Source organism: Vicugna pacos, chromosome 31 (assembly GCF_048564905.1).
Source record: "Vicugna pacos chromosome 31, VicPac4, whole genome shotgun sequence".
Taxonomy (NCBI): Eukaryota; Metazoa; Chordata; class Mammalia; order Artiodactyla; family Camelidae; genus Vicugna; species Vicugna pacos.
The window spans coordinates 5,253,478-5,268,323 of NC_133017.1; the positions used below are offsets into that span (position 1 = coordinate 5,253,478).

At 47.6% G+C, this 14,846-nt stretch overlaps 1 protein-coding gene across 1 annotated transcript in view; it reads left to right on the plus strand.

The window, feature by feature from the left end:
• Positions 1-3,484: 3,484 nt before the first annotated feature.
• LOC140690712 (uncharacterized) overlaps positions 3,485-14,846 on the plus strand; it is a 65,683-nt gene continuing 54,321 nt past the window's right edge. Inside the window, exon 1 of the mRNA XM_072952633.1 lies at positions 3,485-3,737. The gene's annotated coding sequence lies outside the window, so the exon portion shown is untranslated. The remainder of the gene's footprint in view (positions 3,738-14,846) is intronic.

The following is a 14,846-nucleotide window of genomic DNA, read 5'->3' on the forward strand; positions in this document are numbered from 1 at the left end:
AGTAACTTATAATTTCAAAATACCTCACTGTAAGGGAAACATTAGTCGCAGGCATTACAACCCACAGAAAGCTAGACATACAAAAATAACTTGTTAAGGCAAGATAACCAATAATGTTTTTAAATATTATACCTGCTGACCCTTTGCAATAAAGTGTTTATTTATAATTCTGTCTGGCTACAGAATAACATCATAATCCTGCATGTGGCTGGTGGCTCCCGTGTTGGACAGCACGGGTCTAGAGAATTTAAATGACTTGCCCAGCCTTGCCCAGGAAGCTCGTGGTGGGATCAGAGCTATAGTCTGGGACTGTTCCTTCCTATCCAAGTCCCTCATGGAAGTTTAGAAGCTTCTCCTTTGGTGCCCAGCTGTCTATCCGTACTTATGACATCTTGTCAGGTGCCCCGGCCTGCTCCTGAACATCAGCCAGAACCCACTTCTGCTCTTTTTTGGCCAGGTAATACCTTCTAGCAACTTCCATTGCCTTCTTGGCATCAGTTTTTACATGGAAGGGTAGTGGCTAGAGAAGGAAATGTGTCCACATGACAGGTTTTTCATAAATATAGTAGGAGTGGTCAAGAGAAGAAAACCTCAGGAATACGAGTGGAAGCAGGTCATTTAATATACCAAATGCGTACTTTCAATGTATGTTTGTGTTTCCGAGTCCACGCTTGTTCTACTCGTGCATTATAGGCCAACACATCAGGAGACAAGGATTTGGGGCAAGAAATAGCGGCTTTAATTTGTAAAGCCAGCGGAGAAGATGGTAGACCAATGTCCTGGAGAACCATCATCCCAAGTCAGAATTCAGGCTCTTCTTATATTAAAAAGGGGAAGCGGGAATGCTTGGTTGTTGCAAACTTGGTGTATGAATTCTTTGTTGTTAGAATCCTTTGTTCTTGCAGCTCTTCACCTGGGTCAGATCCGTGTAAACCTCCAACAAGCAAATGTTATTTTCTATTCTGTATCTTGTTATCTTTATACGAATGGAAAAGTGATAATATCCTTCAAAGTCAGAGCCTTGAGAATAGGGTCTCCTGTATATTTCAGGATCTAGGCAACATTGTTTCACAAAAGGTGCAGAAACAGCAAGACTAAGCCTAGGAAACAGGGCACAGGTTTAAAGTCAAAGGAACAGATCTAATATGGAGTCAGATTTGTTCTTTCCTATTTCAGTAGTGCCATGGAGAAGGCACTGTGGGCAGCTTTCTGTAGGGTCCTGGAGGCTTTCTCTCTCAGCCTCTGTGCGCCTCTATTGAAAACCCATCATCGCTATCTGGCCTGCTGGAAAACCAGTCCGCCTGTTTTGCCCTGAAGTTGTGTTCTGTTTATAACTCATCTCTACTCCTTGGAAAACAACTCAATAAAAACTCAGTTGGTTTCCCACCAGCCCTGAGCAGGGGTGAGGGATAGCATGTTATTATTTTATAAAAAAAATATATAAAAAGTTTTAAAACAGCACTGGGCACATAGGAGAGAGACAATCGATGCTTCCTGGCTTAAATCGAAAATGATGACTCAGTGAGTCTATGGCTGCTGTATTTGCTGAACTAGTTACTCCTTTGCTCCATTACACATTTATTTTAACTGAAAAAGAAATATATGCATATGGTTAAAAAAATTCAAACAGAGCAAAAAATACTCAAGTGAAAGAAGTTTTCCCTCATCCTCTGTTCTTACACGCCTCCCTGGAGATGCCAATGTTTACAATCCTTTGTGTGCTTTTCCAGATATGCTATGCAAGTTCCCACCAATGTATGTAAATTCCTTTAAAGTTTTACTTATTTTTAACTTTAAGGGATTTAAATCCTCAAGTGGCTTCTGCCACAGAAATAGAAAAGAAGAAATCTGACTCCATATTAGATCTGTTCCTTTGACTTTAACCCTGTGCTCTGTCTCCTAGGCTTCTTCTTGCTTGTAAAACAATGTTGCCTAGAGCCTAAAATATACAGGAGAGCCTATTCTGAAGGCTCTGACCTTTAAGGGTATTTAACACTTTTCCAATCATATAAAGATAACACGTTGCAGAATAGAAAATAACGTTTGTTTTGTTGGAGGTTTACAGGGATCTGACCCAGGGAGATAGCTGCAAGAACAAAGGATTCTAACAAGAAGGAATTCCTACACCAAGAAGTTTGCAAAAACCAAGCACATAGGAAAGCAGCCTGAATTCTGACTTGGGGAGATGGTTTTCCAGGACATTAGTTTGCCATCTAGGTCTACAGAAACTTGCTATTCCATGCCCCAACACTTGGTCTCCCAACTTACTGGCCTGTCCTGCACTGAAGAGAATGAATTTGGACTCAATAACACTTCTACCTACCTAGCAAGTTGGACACTGGGACTGAGGGCAGCTCTCCCACACACAGGGGCCTACGGTGAGCCCTTGATTATTCCCCGAGGTTGGGGTGTGGTTTACCCAGGAGGGATGGGGACTCTACACCAACACTCAGGCAGTCTGCTCCTTCTGGGGCTCTGACATTTTACCTCCCGCTCCCTGCCAGCCCAACATTTGGGACAGTGGCGCTAAGGCAGAGATCGTGCCTGCCTGTTTCCCAGCGTGTAAAAGGGGAATATGTACTCTTCCCAAGGTAGTTCTGAGAAACAACACCTGCGGGTGCTTGGTTCCCTGAGCAACAGTAAACCTAGCTCCTTGTGGGGGCAACGGGTATGATACCCGTAGGGTTTCTGCAGAGACCTTAGCTGGAGGGCTGGGCCAGGGACGTAAAATATGAGCTGTGGGCAATGACGGGTAAGAGAAGGGTGTATAGGCAGGACTGCTGCCTCCTTCGGGGTGCCATAAGAGGTAAAACGCTTTCTCCCCATCTCTGTTACTCCCCTCCCAATTCCAGATAACTGCCTTCCCTCTGCTCCTCCTGTCCATGTGTCTCCCTCCACTTTTCCCCGCCTCCCCTCCTCCTCCCCTATTCTCCCTCCCTCGGTTCCCCTTCTCTCTCAGGACACAGAGCGGATCGCTGGCCCTCCTGCGCATGCGCAGTTGCTGCCAGCTGGACCGCGGGTTGGAAGCTCCAGCTCCGAGCCGGGGATCGGCCCCAATGGCTTCTCAGCTCTGTCGCCCTGTAGGCCTTTTGCTACTGCCTGGGGCCGGGGCCTCTGGCTGTGGAAGTGCAAGGTGAGGGGATATCGGGAAAGGGGTGAGGCGGCTGCGGGAGGGCGGTCGGCGTGTCACAGCCCCCCAGGGCGCCAGTCAGCATGTGTTCAGCTGGATTGCTCGGGCCAGACCCCTCTGCCCGCGCCACCTGCCCCGGCGCCCCGGCCACAGCTGTCCAGGGCCAGGTGTGCCCCTGCACCTCTTGGCCCAGCCGGGCTCCCCTCAGTCCGCGGCTGGCGTCCGCTTCCCCTCTCCCGCCCGCGAGTCCTCCCCTCCCGGGCTTCCTCTCCTAGGCCGCCGACCCGTCCCCACCACTGGGCGGGCTGTGTCCCGGGCGGGCGGGGTCTGCACACCCGGACGGGGCGGGCGGCTTGGGCTGGGTCTGGGGCTGGCCTCCGAGCGGGGCTGCAGCCCGCGTCCCCCACCCCGCTCTCCGTGCCCCGCGACCCCGGGGCTGCCTTCCTCTCCCTTTCCCGATCCCTGAGGTCCAGATTAGCGGCGTGGGCGCTGCTCCCCAGGCTGAGAGCCCGCGGCTGTAACTCCCAGCTTCTCCTGGTGGAGTCGGGAAAAGGGAGCGGCAGTGCTGAGGGAGCTTCTGTCTCCTTGATCAGGATTTCTGCCCCAGGTAAGTACCTTGAACACTTTCAGGTGTTATGATGGCGGTGCTTGTTGATGTCACATGTTTTTATACTGAGAGGGATTACAGTGGTGAAAGCAGGGCTTGGTTCAGTTAAAAATGAGCTGAAGGCATGAGGCTGTCTCATCCTCCATCATTCACTCTCCCAGGGTGAAACGTGAGACCGTCGATCTTAAAAAGATACTTATAGTCCCTAAGTAGTCCAGCCCAGCTATTGTGTGTTAACAGGAACAGCACAACCTGAGGCGTTGGAGACCCAGGGACATTGCACTCCTAAAGAGCTCCTGGCAAAATCTGGTTTGTTTTGTTTTTTTTGTTTGTTTGTTTTACTTAAATTGTGGGACAGACTAGTAGTATAGAGGGAAAAATAATTGGCAAGAAGGATTTTTTCATATAACAGCTTTATTGTGATATTGTTCACACACCATGAAGTCCACCCACTTGAATGTTACAATTCAGCAGCTTTTAGCATATTCACATTTGTGCAACCATTATTATTCCAGAACGTTTTCATCACATCAGAAAGACCAGTTGAAATGCATGACCTATCCACCCCTTCCCAGTGGTGGTTCTAAAGAAGTTTCTTGGCTGTTCCTGACCATAAATTAACTTGTTACATTCCATGAAATATCTGGGAGGAATTCTAATCAGAATTGCAATGAATCTGTCTATCAAAGCAGGAAGAATTAATGTCTTTATGGCATAAACTTCTTCTACACATGAATATATCTGGGACCCTATCTTTTCATCTGTCCAGAGCCAGGCCTATGGGAAATCCTCATTAATTCTTGGGTTTGTGAATGATGAGATTCAATACATCATTAGATGCAACTGTAGCCTTTCACTGAAGAGAAAAGTAACCTCGTAGAAGCCAAGTGATTCTCTGATGGTTAGAATGAGTGACCGCCAGTGCTGGAGTATTCGAGTGGACTTGGTGCTTGCAGAGTTCTCCACCACCTACAGCTAAGGGGATTACCGTGTTCTTTTACTTTTTTTTTATGGCGTTGCTTTTATTTTTACTTATTATATAAAATTATTTTTTATTGAAGTGTTGTAAATTTACCATGTTAGCTTCAGATGTACAGCAGAGATTCAGTTATAAGCTTATGCATATGTATATAAATGTTTTTCAGATTGTTTTTAGTACAACTCATTACAAGAAATTGAAAATAGTACCCTGTGCTATATAGTAGGTCCTTGTCATTTATTTTATATTTATTAATGTGTATCTGTTAATCCTCCCTTTCCTGCCTGCTAACAACAGTTTGCTTTCTATGTCCATGAGTCTATTTCTAGCAGCACCGTTTTTGCTAGCAATATATGCTGGTTGGCTCTTTTCTGTTTCAGTAGTTCCATCTTATGTGTGGGCGTTTTTCTTCTGGTGGGCCTGTGTGTGGTTTGCACACGTGATAATAGAGATCTGTATTTGGGAGAACTCCAGGCCTCGTGTAGTCCCTCGTATGGAGCGCCCACTGAACTGATGCTTGAACTTGGAAAAAAACAGTAAATGTTGGAATTTCCACTATGGTTGAGACTTCCAGGTTTCTATAACCTCTTTAGCCCACCTAAATTTTGGCTGCACCCGATACTGGATAATTTGGTGGAACTTCATGGTATGGTGGTGTAGAGACAGGGCCTTGTATGCTTCTTCTCTTTCCTTTTTCTAACAATCATTTTCCTGGGCCTTCCAGGTACTCCCCCAGAAGGGCCCAGGGCTGGCTTGGTGCTGCACTGAGGCAATATTTGTTAATAAGTCCCTTTCCTCATCTCTTCTGAGCCTCCATTTCCTTCTCTGCACAATGAAGGCTTAGACTAGATAAGTGCTTTTCAGTTTCTTTTAAAGCCATGTTTCCTTTGAGAAACAGAAAATTCAAATCTCTCCTCCCATCACAACCCTTTAGATTTTGACACGTCCTCCAAGGAGTCACATAGCTCTTTGTGGTAAATTGACGTGATTGTGATTCCACGTGGCACAGAAAAGACTCTTCAGAGATTTATTGCAGGGAGAGGGCAGGAAAGGGGCAGTATGTCACACTTTCTTGTGTGAGCACAGGAGCAAAGGCTTGGGTTTAAATACAGTGTCTGATGTGGCATCTCTCTAATCTTGCACAATGTGATAAACCTCTATCCCTAGTTTCTTAATGTGTCAAGTTGGGGTGGTAATGTTTTAAGGCTTTTGTGAAACATTATACACATAAGCCATTTGTGTCTCGGTAGATACAAGACCTGCTAGAGAGTCGGAATTTCTTTAAAAATACATGTATATTGTCCACATCACTCTGTCTGTGTGTATTTTGAAGTTCCTGGAGGGTGAGGGTTGAGTGTAATGTCCATCGTGGGACAGGTGGCCCATGGGTCTGTGTGCCTCAGATTGCCCCCTCCTCCCCAGTCCTCTTCCTCTCAGTCCAGGATGAAGTTCCCTAGTAGATTTACACAGAGGTCTTGTGGAAATGGCTTTTCATTTTATTGTTTCACCAAGGAGGGTTGCCATCATGATCTCTGTGGTCAGGTTTTGGTGACCTGAAGGCTATGCAATTGGGGATTTCTATTTTATAAAAAGAAAAAAAATTACAAATACAAAATTAGACCTAGGTTGGTGGCAGGGGCTTTTGAAAGTGGGGACCATTAGCTTTTTTAGCTTCAGGTGCAGTGGCCTCTGGCCACGAGGACACATCCTCATGCTCTGAATTTGGAGGGACCAGTGGGTTCAGTGGGAATATTTACTGAGTGCATCTCATGGGCTGCGCATTCTCTTATTTGTACTCTGTGTTCCTTATTTGAGACGGTGAGCTGATTTAAACTCAATAGCCTCTTTAAAATAATAGACTTTTTATTTTTAGATGTAATGTAGATTCCCATGTAGTTGTAAGAGATAATATGGAGAGGGCCTATGGACTCTTTGCCCAATTTTCTTTAATAGTTCCATCTTGCAAATTTGGTGTACTATTCATTCGTGACTCACTAACCCTTTTAGGTTTGTGTTATTGCCCTCATTTCTATTTATGAATAAACTGGTGTTGAGAGAAGCACACAGGTCTGCCCAGGTCACCCACGTGGTTAGTGAAGATTTGGGTGGAACGTGGGCTTGGCATTTCCAAGCAGTACCATTATGATGGTCTGTGGCAGGGAGCAGCATTCACTTTGCTTGTTTATTCATTCATTCAACAAACATTTATTGAATAAACTCTGTGGGTCAGATGCTTTCATAGGGTTATCTGATTCTTCAGCAGTATGGAGAATCAGGTAATGTTTTCTTTTTCTTTTTTTTTTAATATGAGAAAAATATCTCTGAGAGGTTATAATCTCCCCAAAGGAAAAATAGCTCATAAATGAGGGATAGTACATTTGTACAGTTCCTTCTTCTTATGCAGGTGGTACCCTAGGCATTTTACATTTGCAAACTTCCATAATCCAGATATATTCTTGTAAGGCAAGAAGTTTTTTTTTAATTGAAGTATAGTCAAGTTTACAATGTTGTGTCAATTGCAAGGTGGTTTTTTTTGAATTTTGAATGGAGAAAATATTTTTTGAGGGGGTTAATTAAGTTTATTTATTTGTTTCATTTTTCTAAAATGAGGTACTGAGGATTGAGCCTAGGTCCTTGAACATGCTAAGCACGTGCTCTACCACTGAACTGTACCCTCCTCCCCAAAGCAAGTTTTCTTACCCATTATTCTGCACCTTAGGAGTTCAAATAAATTGGCGTTGAAATCCAGATATTTTGATCCTACTATGGTTCTTTGCATTATATCCTGCTGAGGGGTGGGGAAGCAGTTCCTTTATTCATTCATTTATTCAGCAGTTTTGAGCACCGACTTTGCATCAGGGCCTGCCTAGGTGCTTGGAAACAGAAAACAAGAAATGATCCTTTTCTGCAGGGGATGGAAGCCTAGACCAAAAGCTGGGTAATGTGATCTGAGCTTCAGTAGCCATGTGCAGATGCTGAGGACAAAATTATCCCCGATTTGCTTGGACTTCCCTTGCCTTCTGGCTGGTGCACACCAGGTCGCCGCATCCCAGTGAGGCCCGCAGCCCACAGCACAGTATGTACATCGATTTACCCTCCCTTCTCGGCAGGGCCTGCAACATGAACGCCCCTGACTACGTGCAGTGCGCTGAGGACCACCAGACTCTCCCGATTGTGGTCCAACCCGTGGGGATCATCTTAGAGAATTTCTTTTGCATCTATAATGGTATCTCCTTGGTGAGCCAGATCAGACCGTGCGGCTCCCAGTGGGCACTCTGTATCTACTATAGGTATCTCTATGTGCCCGAGAATGGATGGAGTGACTTCCAGACCCTCCGCATTGTCGTGGGCCTTGTCACCATTACTGACTGCCTCTTGGCCAAGACCTTCTAGAAGCTCCACGCACAGAGGAGCTGTATGGCACCACGCTCTACGACTCTCAGCTCTTTGTCTTTGTGCTGTATGGGGAGGTGGCCGAGCAGCCGCACACCGACGTGGCCTTCAATCTACGAGGACTGCGGGTGGTGGAGAAGAGGATCGACGACTTCACTGAGTCACTCTTCATCTTGCCCAAGTCCAAGTGGCTGGATGGGGACCCCGAAAATTCTGGGGAGAAGACCCCCCTCCTCTACATCCTATTTGAGAAGGAGGACTTCGTGGGACTGGACACAGACAGCAGGTAAGTCAACCTGAAGGCCGGGCCACCCTGGCTGTGTGACAGATTGCTTCCCTACATCCAGAATGGGATCATCAAGGAGGAGGGCTTTCTTGTAGCCAAGGCGGGAAGGAGGTGTAGCCCGCTGGTTTTCAGACGTTTAAAACTAAATCCGCCTTTGTTTCAGAGAGATCCTTTTAGGGTTAGTGTGGACACTTACTCCCCCTTTTCAGCCAGGACACTTGGGGGGACCCCTGGAGTTGCTGTCCAATAGAGTAGCCACAGCTACTGATGTTAGTAGTGCTGGGGAGGAGGCCGGTCTGAGCTGAGATGTGCTGTAAGTCAAATGCACATCAGACGCTGAAACTTGTCTAGTAAAAAGAATATAAACTATCTTGTTACTTTCTATATTGATTACACGTCAAAATGATAGTATTTTACATACAGTAGAATAAGTAAGGTCTGTTCTTAAAATCAGTTACTTGGTGTTTTTTTTGTTACATTTTAAACGTGGCAACTGGGAAACGTTATTTACATGACTCTCATTTCATTCCTGTTGGACAGCCTGTCCTGGGACAGTTTCATCCCTTTGCTTATAAATGAGACTCTGAATCCCGAGACGCAGAACGAGGTGCTGGTTGAGCTCAGGGTGGAGCCGATGTCTCCTGCCTCCCAGGCCCAGCACCAGCACGGCTCAGGCCCTCTCCCCTGCCTGACAGCCACCATGCCAAGTTAGGACATCAGAAACACTGCCAGGGGCTTCCGAATTAGCTCCTTACGCAGGGAAAGGCGTGTCACGGTGTATGGGACACAGCAGGGAAAAATTCGTCCTCACTTTGTCCCTGTGATTAGGTCAAAGGCCCCACTCTGCCTTGGAAGTGCAGACGATCACTTCTGGGCTGCCTAACCCCTCACCCTCTACTATGTTTCCCTGTGTATCTTTCAAGCTGTCCCTCGGGCAGAAGAGGGTGAGACGTCTTTGCCGAGAGGTGGTCCCCCTTTACTGGGGAGAGTGAGGTGAGCTGTGTCCCCCCGGCCTACGGCCTCGGGCCTTGAGTCTGGAGAGCGCTCATGGCGGTCCCACAGGTGACGGTCGGAGGACATGGCACGTGCTGCCGGGCCCGCTGTGCAGGAGGGGCTCTGTGATTCTCTGTGATTCTAAGGTCAGATTCTACTTTCTTGTTGTTGGTAAGATGGAGGAGAAGATGCCAGAGAATTGATAAAAAGAAAATCCACACCAGTCCTGTGAATGACAGACACAGGGGATCCGTGTCCCACCTGCGTGTGGTGCCTGGTGGGCTCTGGAATAATTTTCACTTCCTCCCCGGACATTCCTCTATGGCTTAAGGAAGGGGAGAGGCATGTCGTGGCCATGATCTGTACTTGTCCTCACAGGGCCCTGTGATCTACATGCCCACACTACACTTCTGCTCCTTGGAGATGAGGTGTCAGGTTTAGGAAACTGGGCACTGCTGAGGGCATAGCTGCCAGAACCGTGCTACACCAAGGCTGGCTCCGTTCACCTCACCTGTCACCTCCTGTTGAGTCCTAAGGCGTCATTCAAGGTAGGTGCATCGGTGCAATGAAAGCAGGGACCTCCTTCACCCCCTGGACAGACTGGTGGGTGATCAGTGGAAGCCTGGAGCCCTGCCCCAGCCCCACGCCAGTGCCTCCTATTTTGTCATAGGAGGCACTGGTGACATTTTTGCTCAGCAACTGCTTGGCTCTGATTCTGCAGAGCCAACAGAGAATGCCAGCTTGTTTTTGCCTTTTGAAGTCTGCCCTTGGGATTTGGCGGAGTAGCTGGATGTGTGCTTAGCCCATAGTGGTTGATACTGTCACCATTGTTTACCCAGAACCTCGTGTACCAGGCATGGCTGCCGGCATCAAAATACAGCAGCGCATTAAACCTCCCTCCTGGTGGGTCTGTCTGTTCTGGTACCATAAGGGCTCAGCCAGCATCTGAACGTCAGTGAGATAACGTGGCCAGTGAGCTCGGGTCAAGCACGTTCTCCTCCAGTGACTTTTACTCCATTGTTGCTTTTACTATTACACAGTCATTAATTTTTTAAACAATGCTTTGGTTCAGGAGCAGAACCTAATTCTCCCCTGTTCCTCTTGGTGGGAGTGAGTAAAGTTGTCCAGCTTGAAATGCGACCACATTTTGTAGCTCAAAAGCTGTCTACACGCATCTAGGTGAAGTTTTGGTTTGGGGCGCTGACCACGTTGGGGTCCCCCGGCAGCATCGCTCCCCTCAGGCCCCTGCCTTCCCTGGATCAGGAGGTGAGGGTGGGTCTCACCGTCCCTGCGTCCCTGTCCTCATCACACTGACGTAATTTCTTGTAAATGCTGTCAAAGTCATTTTTGTTCTCGTGTGTTTCTAATTTTGGCTGTTCCTCTCTTCCTTTTTCTATTTTCCTTTTTCCCTTATACCACCCCGTGAGCATGTTGTTGGGTCTGAAAATGTGGGCTGTGCACACCCTGCATTGGAATAGCCAGATCGCCCTCTGTGCCGTCTCCATCGCTATAAAAAGCAAAAACTTAACAGTTGCCATGATTCGTATATTATCCTAGTCATCTTATTTTCTAATTTTTGGAATTTTTGCTATGTTAGCACATCACCCACTGGAGTTTGATATCTGTTAAAGTCCTTGCTTTGAGGAACCTGTTAGTTCGTCCTTATATTTGGTAACAAATGCTCTCTTACTAATTTTGTTTATTTGTTTTGAAGAAGTGAGATGCGAATTGATTTAGGCGGCTGCTGAGGGATATTTTCATGGAGTATTTAAACTTGGAAAGTCAAATTCTGCAGCACCTTGCTTGATTCTGGCTTTTACACAAACGTGCTCGGCACATGGTTCCTGGCTGTCGCTGTGTGACGTGCGTGACGGCGCTTCCTGGCTGGCGGTCACTGGTGAGGAAGTGGCCGGCTCGGGGGTGAGCAGCTGCAGGGGACGCTGTTGGAGGAAGCAGTCACCGGTTTTTTGTTTTTTGGTTTTTTTTTTGCATTCACCTTCCCAGTGCCATTTACTTTACTTTGCATTCATAGAGGGGCAGGAGCGGGCCTAAAACCATGCCACTCTTTTGTTCCCTTTATGAGGCTGGTTTTCTAAGTATCAGGAAAACATTGCCTTGTCCTAAGTAACTGGTTCACTTGGATCTGGTGGACACAGGGACCGCTAAAGGGGACCGTAGCTTCCTCTCTGCTTCAGCCAGTGGGCATTCAGAGCCAGGTCTGTGGTTTGCCTCAGCAGCCGTGCAGGCCTCCCTGCACCGGCCTTTACTTTTACCCCTTTTTGGCAGTAAATAGCTGACTCTGTGTCTGTTGCAGCTGATGTCCACCACTGACGGCCGTGTGGTTATTTTGCGGTAGTGAGTCTCCAACACCCCTGTCAGCCGTGAAGGGACCTTGCATTCTCACCCCGACCCTGGTTCATCTCACCCAGGGAAAGGGCTTGGCCACCACCGTCATGCTGGACATGAGGCCTTGTTTCTCCTTTCATGCTCTGGTCCAAATGTGGACACTTCATCCTTCACTGACTTGGTCTCGCTTGAGACAGTCCAGACTTTCTGAAAGAGTCCATCACATTCTGGGGGGGAACAGAACAGAAGTAAGAGTCGCAAGTAGGAGTCTAGGCTGTCTGGGTTGGCAAATGCAGGCTGGGATCTGTGATGGCCGGTCTGTGCCCTGGAAACTGGCCTTTCCCGTGGCTCCCGAGAGAAAAGGGGTCGGAGCGAGAACAGACTTGCCTGGGTTCCTACCATCCTCATCTGCTCACTGACAGGAGTGTCAGCTAACTAGGAGCTCCCACAGACCTCGGGCCCTTCAAACCTCAGATCACGGGAGATCCTTGAGTCCCTTCTTCTGGTCCTTCTTTGTGAGAATCCAGTGCCTTCTGAGGTGACTGGCAGCAGGAGATGCCTCCCCCTCCAGGGAACTCCATTCGGAGGACTGTGACTCAGTGCACCTTGCTGTGAGCTTGTGGGTTTCCATCGTGCTCCCTGCAGAACCAGACTTGAGACTGGCTTAGCGACAGAAATAACAAGACTGATTCCAGGGCAGGGCCAGGTGGAGGGAACAGTGGAAATTGAATGTGACCTCAAACACCTAGGTGGGTGCTGGGTCTGTTACTAAAATGGGGAGCCTGGGAGGTACCTGCCAGGAATCGAAGTCTAGAGTAAATGGTGGACATAAGGCCTTTTTTTTGACATATGGCACTTTTAAGATGCCATTTGTCATCCAAGTTAGGACTTCCAAGAGGCACTCGTGTCTATGAGCCTGGGGCTCAGGTGAAGGAGCCGGACTAGAGATACACATTGGGATTCGTCATTCTTAGCTGGTGTTCACAGCCGTGCAAGTGGATCAGCTCATCTCAAGAGGTGCAGACTGTGTCTGAGGGGGGGCAGGGCTGTGCCTGGTTTGGAGGAAAGCCCGGACCATGCAGCTTTGGTGTGTCAGTCAGCGGCGTTTGTGATTTTCAGAGCAATGGCATTTATCCTTAAGGTTCTGGGGGGTGGGCAGGGCCACACAGGAAGAAATCTGAAGAGAGGGTTTTGGCCACGTGTGCGCGTCTTGGGACGATCCAGAGGCTGCAGGTTCCAGAAGGGGAAACTCCTCAGAAGCTGGAGTCGGAGTGGGGAGTTGGGAGAATGTAGTCACACTCTCCTGTGATGAAGGGAGGGAGGCCTAGGGAGTCCGCACCCTAGCGGACTCTCTTTCCCACGAACAAAAGGCAATCAGACAGAAGATTTGAGGTAAGAAGGGATGGGCGTTGGGAGAGGAGCCAACCTGGAGAACGGTGGTTGAACAATTCTTGAATAGTCTCCCTGAAACATAGAGTTAAAAAAACCCAGACTCTTAAGAATATTGATAGTGACTGGGGAGGAGGCAGTTGTTTTTCTGACCTCCTAAGGGTAAGGTATGTATCCGGGGATATACAGGAGAATCGGGCAGTCTGTTCCTGGGGCTACACCCTTACCAGGGGGAACAGTGCAAGTTTAAAGGGGGAGAAGGGCAGCGGAGGGAAACTAGCCAGGTCCCGTGTCACGTACCAGTCGGCCGCCCTACTTGCGTGTTGCATTCACATCCATGCCTCCCAAGTGGGCGGTGGCAGCCCCGTTTTGAAGATTGGGAAGCCTCCTCAGAGGTTTAAGGAATTGGTTCATTTAGCAGCTAGTAAATGCTGTAGCAGGATTCCAGCAGGGCCTTGTCAGACTTCAAGGGCATGTTCTCTCTACTAATTCCGGTTGTACCTGAAATGGTGAAGTGAGTCAGTTTCGGAGCCTTTCAGAGAAAGTACGCTTTAAGTGCCTCAGGACTGTTGCACAAAGCTCAGTGTTCTTTCATGGTTCGGAACCACCGCAGTGCTTTTTGCCCCACAGATGTAAGGTCTTACTCCTTTGACGATGGCGTGGTTGTAAATGACATACAGGTGCAAAACCACACTTAGCAGCTTCTGAAGGGAAACTCTCCTGTTCTCCCTTGATCGGCTTTCTTCCACGGGATGTAACTGTGCTGCAGCTAAGTCCTGAGCTTTCCGTATGGAGTGAGGGTTTGATATCCAAATTTAGCATAAAACAGTCAGATGGAGAAAATCGAAGATGACAATATATTTTGGGGTTTCATTAGACAAGACATACTATCTGTTAATGGCTCATAAAGCTAATGAAATTGAGTACAGAACATTGCATTTCTTACTTTCTACTGAGAGCTGTCTTCCAACATAAGGTTCTCTGCTTTGGAACTTCAGCTCAGCCACTAGGGCGCCTGTCATTGTGTTGGTGTGATTGCATTTACACAGTGCATGTAATCTGGGCTTCCTTAGCCCCAAACACTCCAGTGCAGAATCATAGGCTGTAGCCATCACTTAGTTATACAAATACTTCTAAAACTATATGATACCAAAAAAAATAAATAAATAAAAATAAAGAGAGAGAGGGAGATTGCCTTTATCAAAGTTCCTTTGGATTTTAACTGCAAAGTGTTGTTGAGCAGCTCTGGTTTCCTTTGGATATGAATATATACATTTCTTTGCATGTAACTTGGATTTCAGGCTTGAACACCAAGCTCTTGTTTTCCATGAGCCACAAAAATCATAGCCAAATGACACACGTATGAAACAGTTTATTCTTTTTATCTGAGACAGAATCCTTGAATTTGGGACTTGAGCTGCGACTTTCCTGTTTGCTCTTCCCACCCCTCTTGTCACCTCACTCCTTTTTCCCACGTGGCCTCCAAGAGGTCATGGTCTCATAGGAGCAGGTGGACAAATACCAGTTGGTCGCCAAGCAGTGCTGCTGTAGATGGAGCCCAGCCAAGAGCTAAAGGACATCATCAGGGAGGACTTCCTGGAAGAAATTGGCTCTACATTCAGTTCTGGGGACAGAGTAAGAGTCAGCCAGGGGAAGGAATCAAGAGGGTGACTCAGGTGGCAGGAGCAGCCCGGGTAGAGGCCTGGAGGCTTGTGGGGTGGGG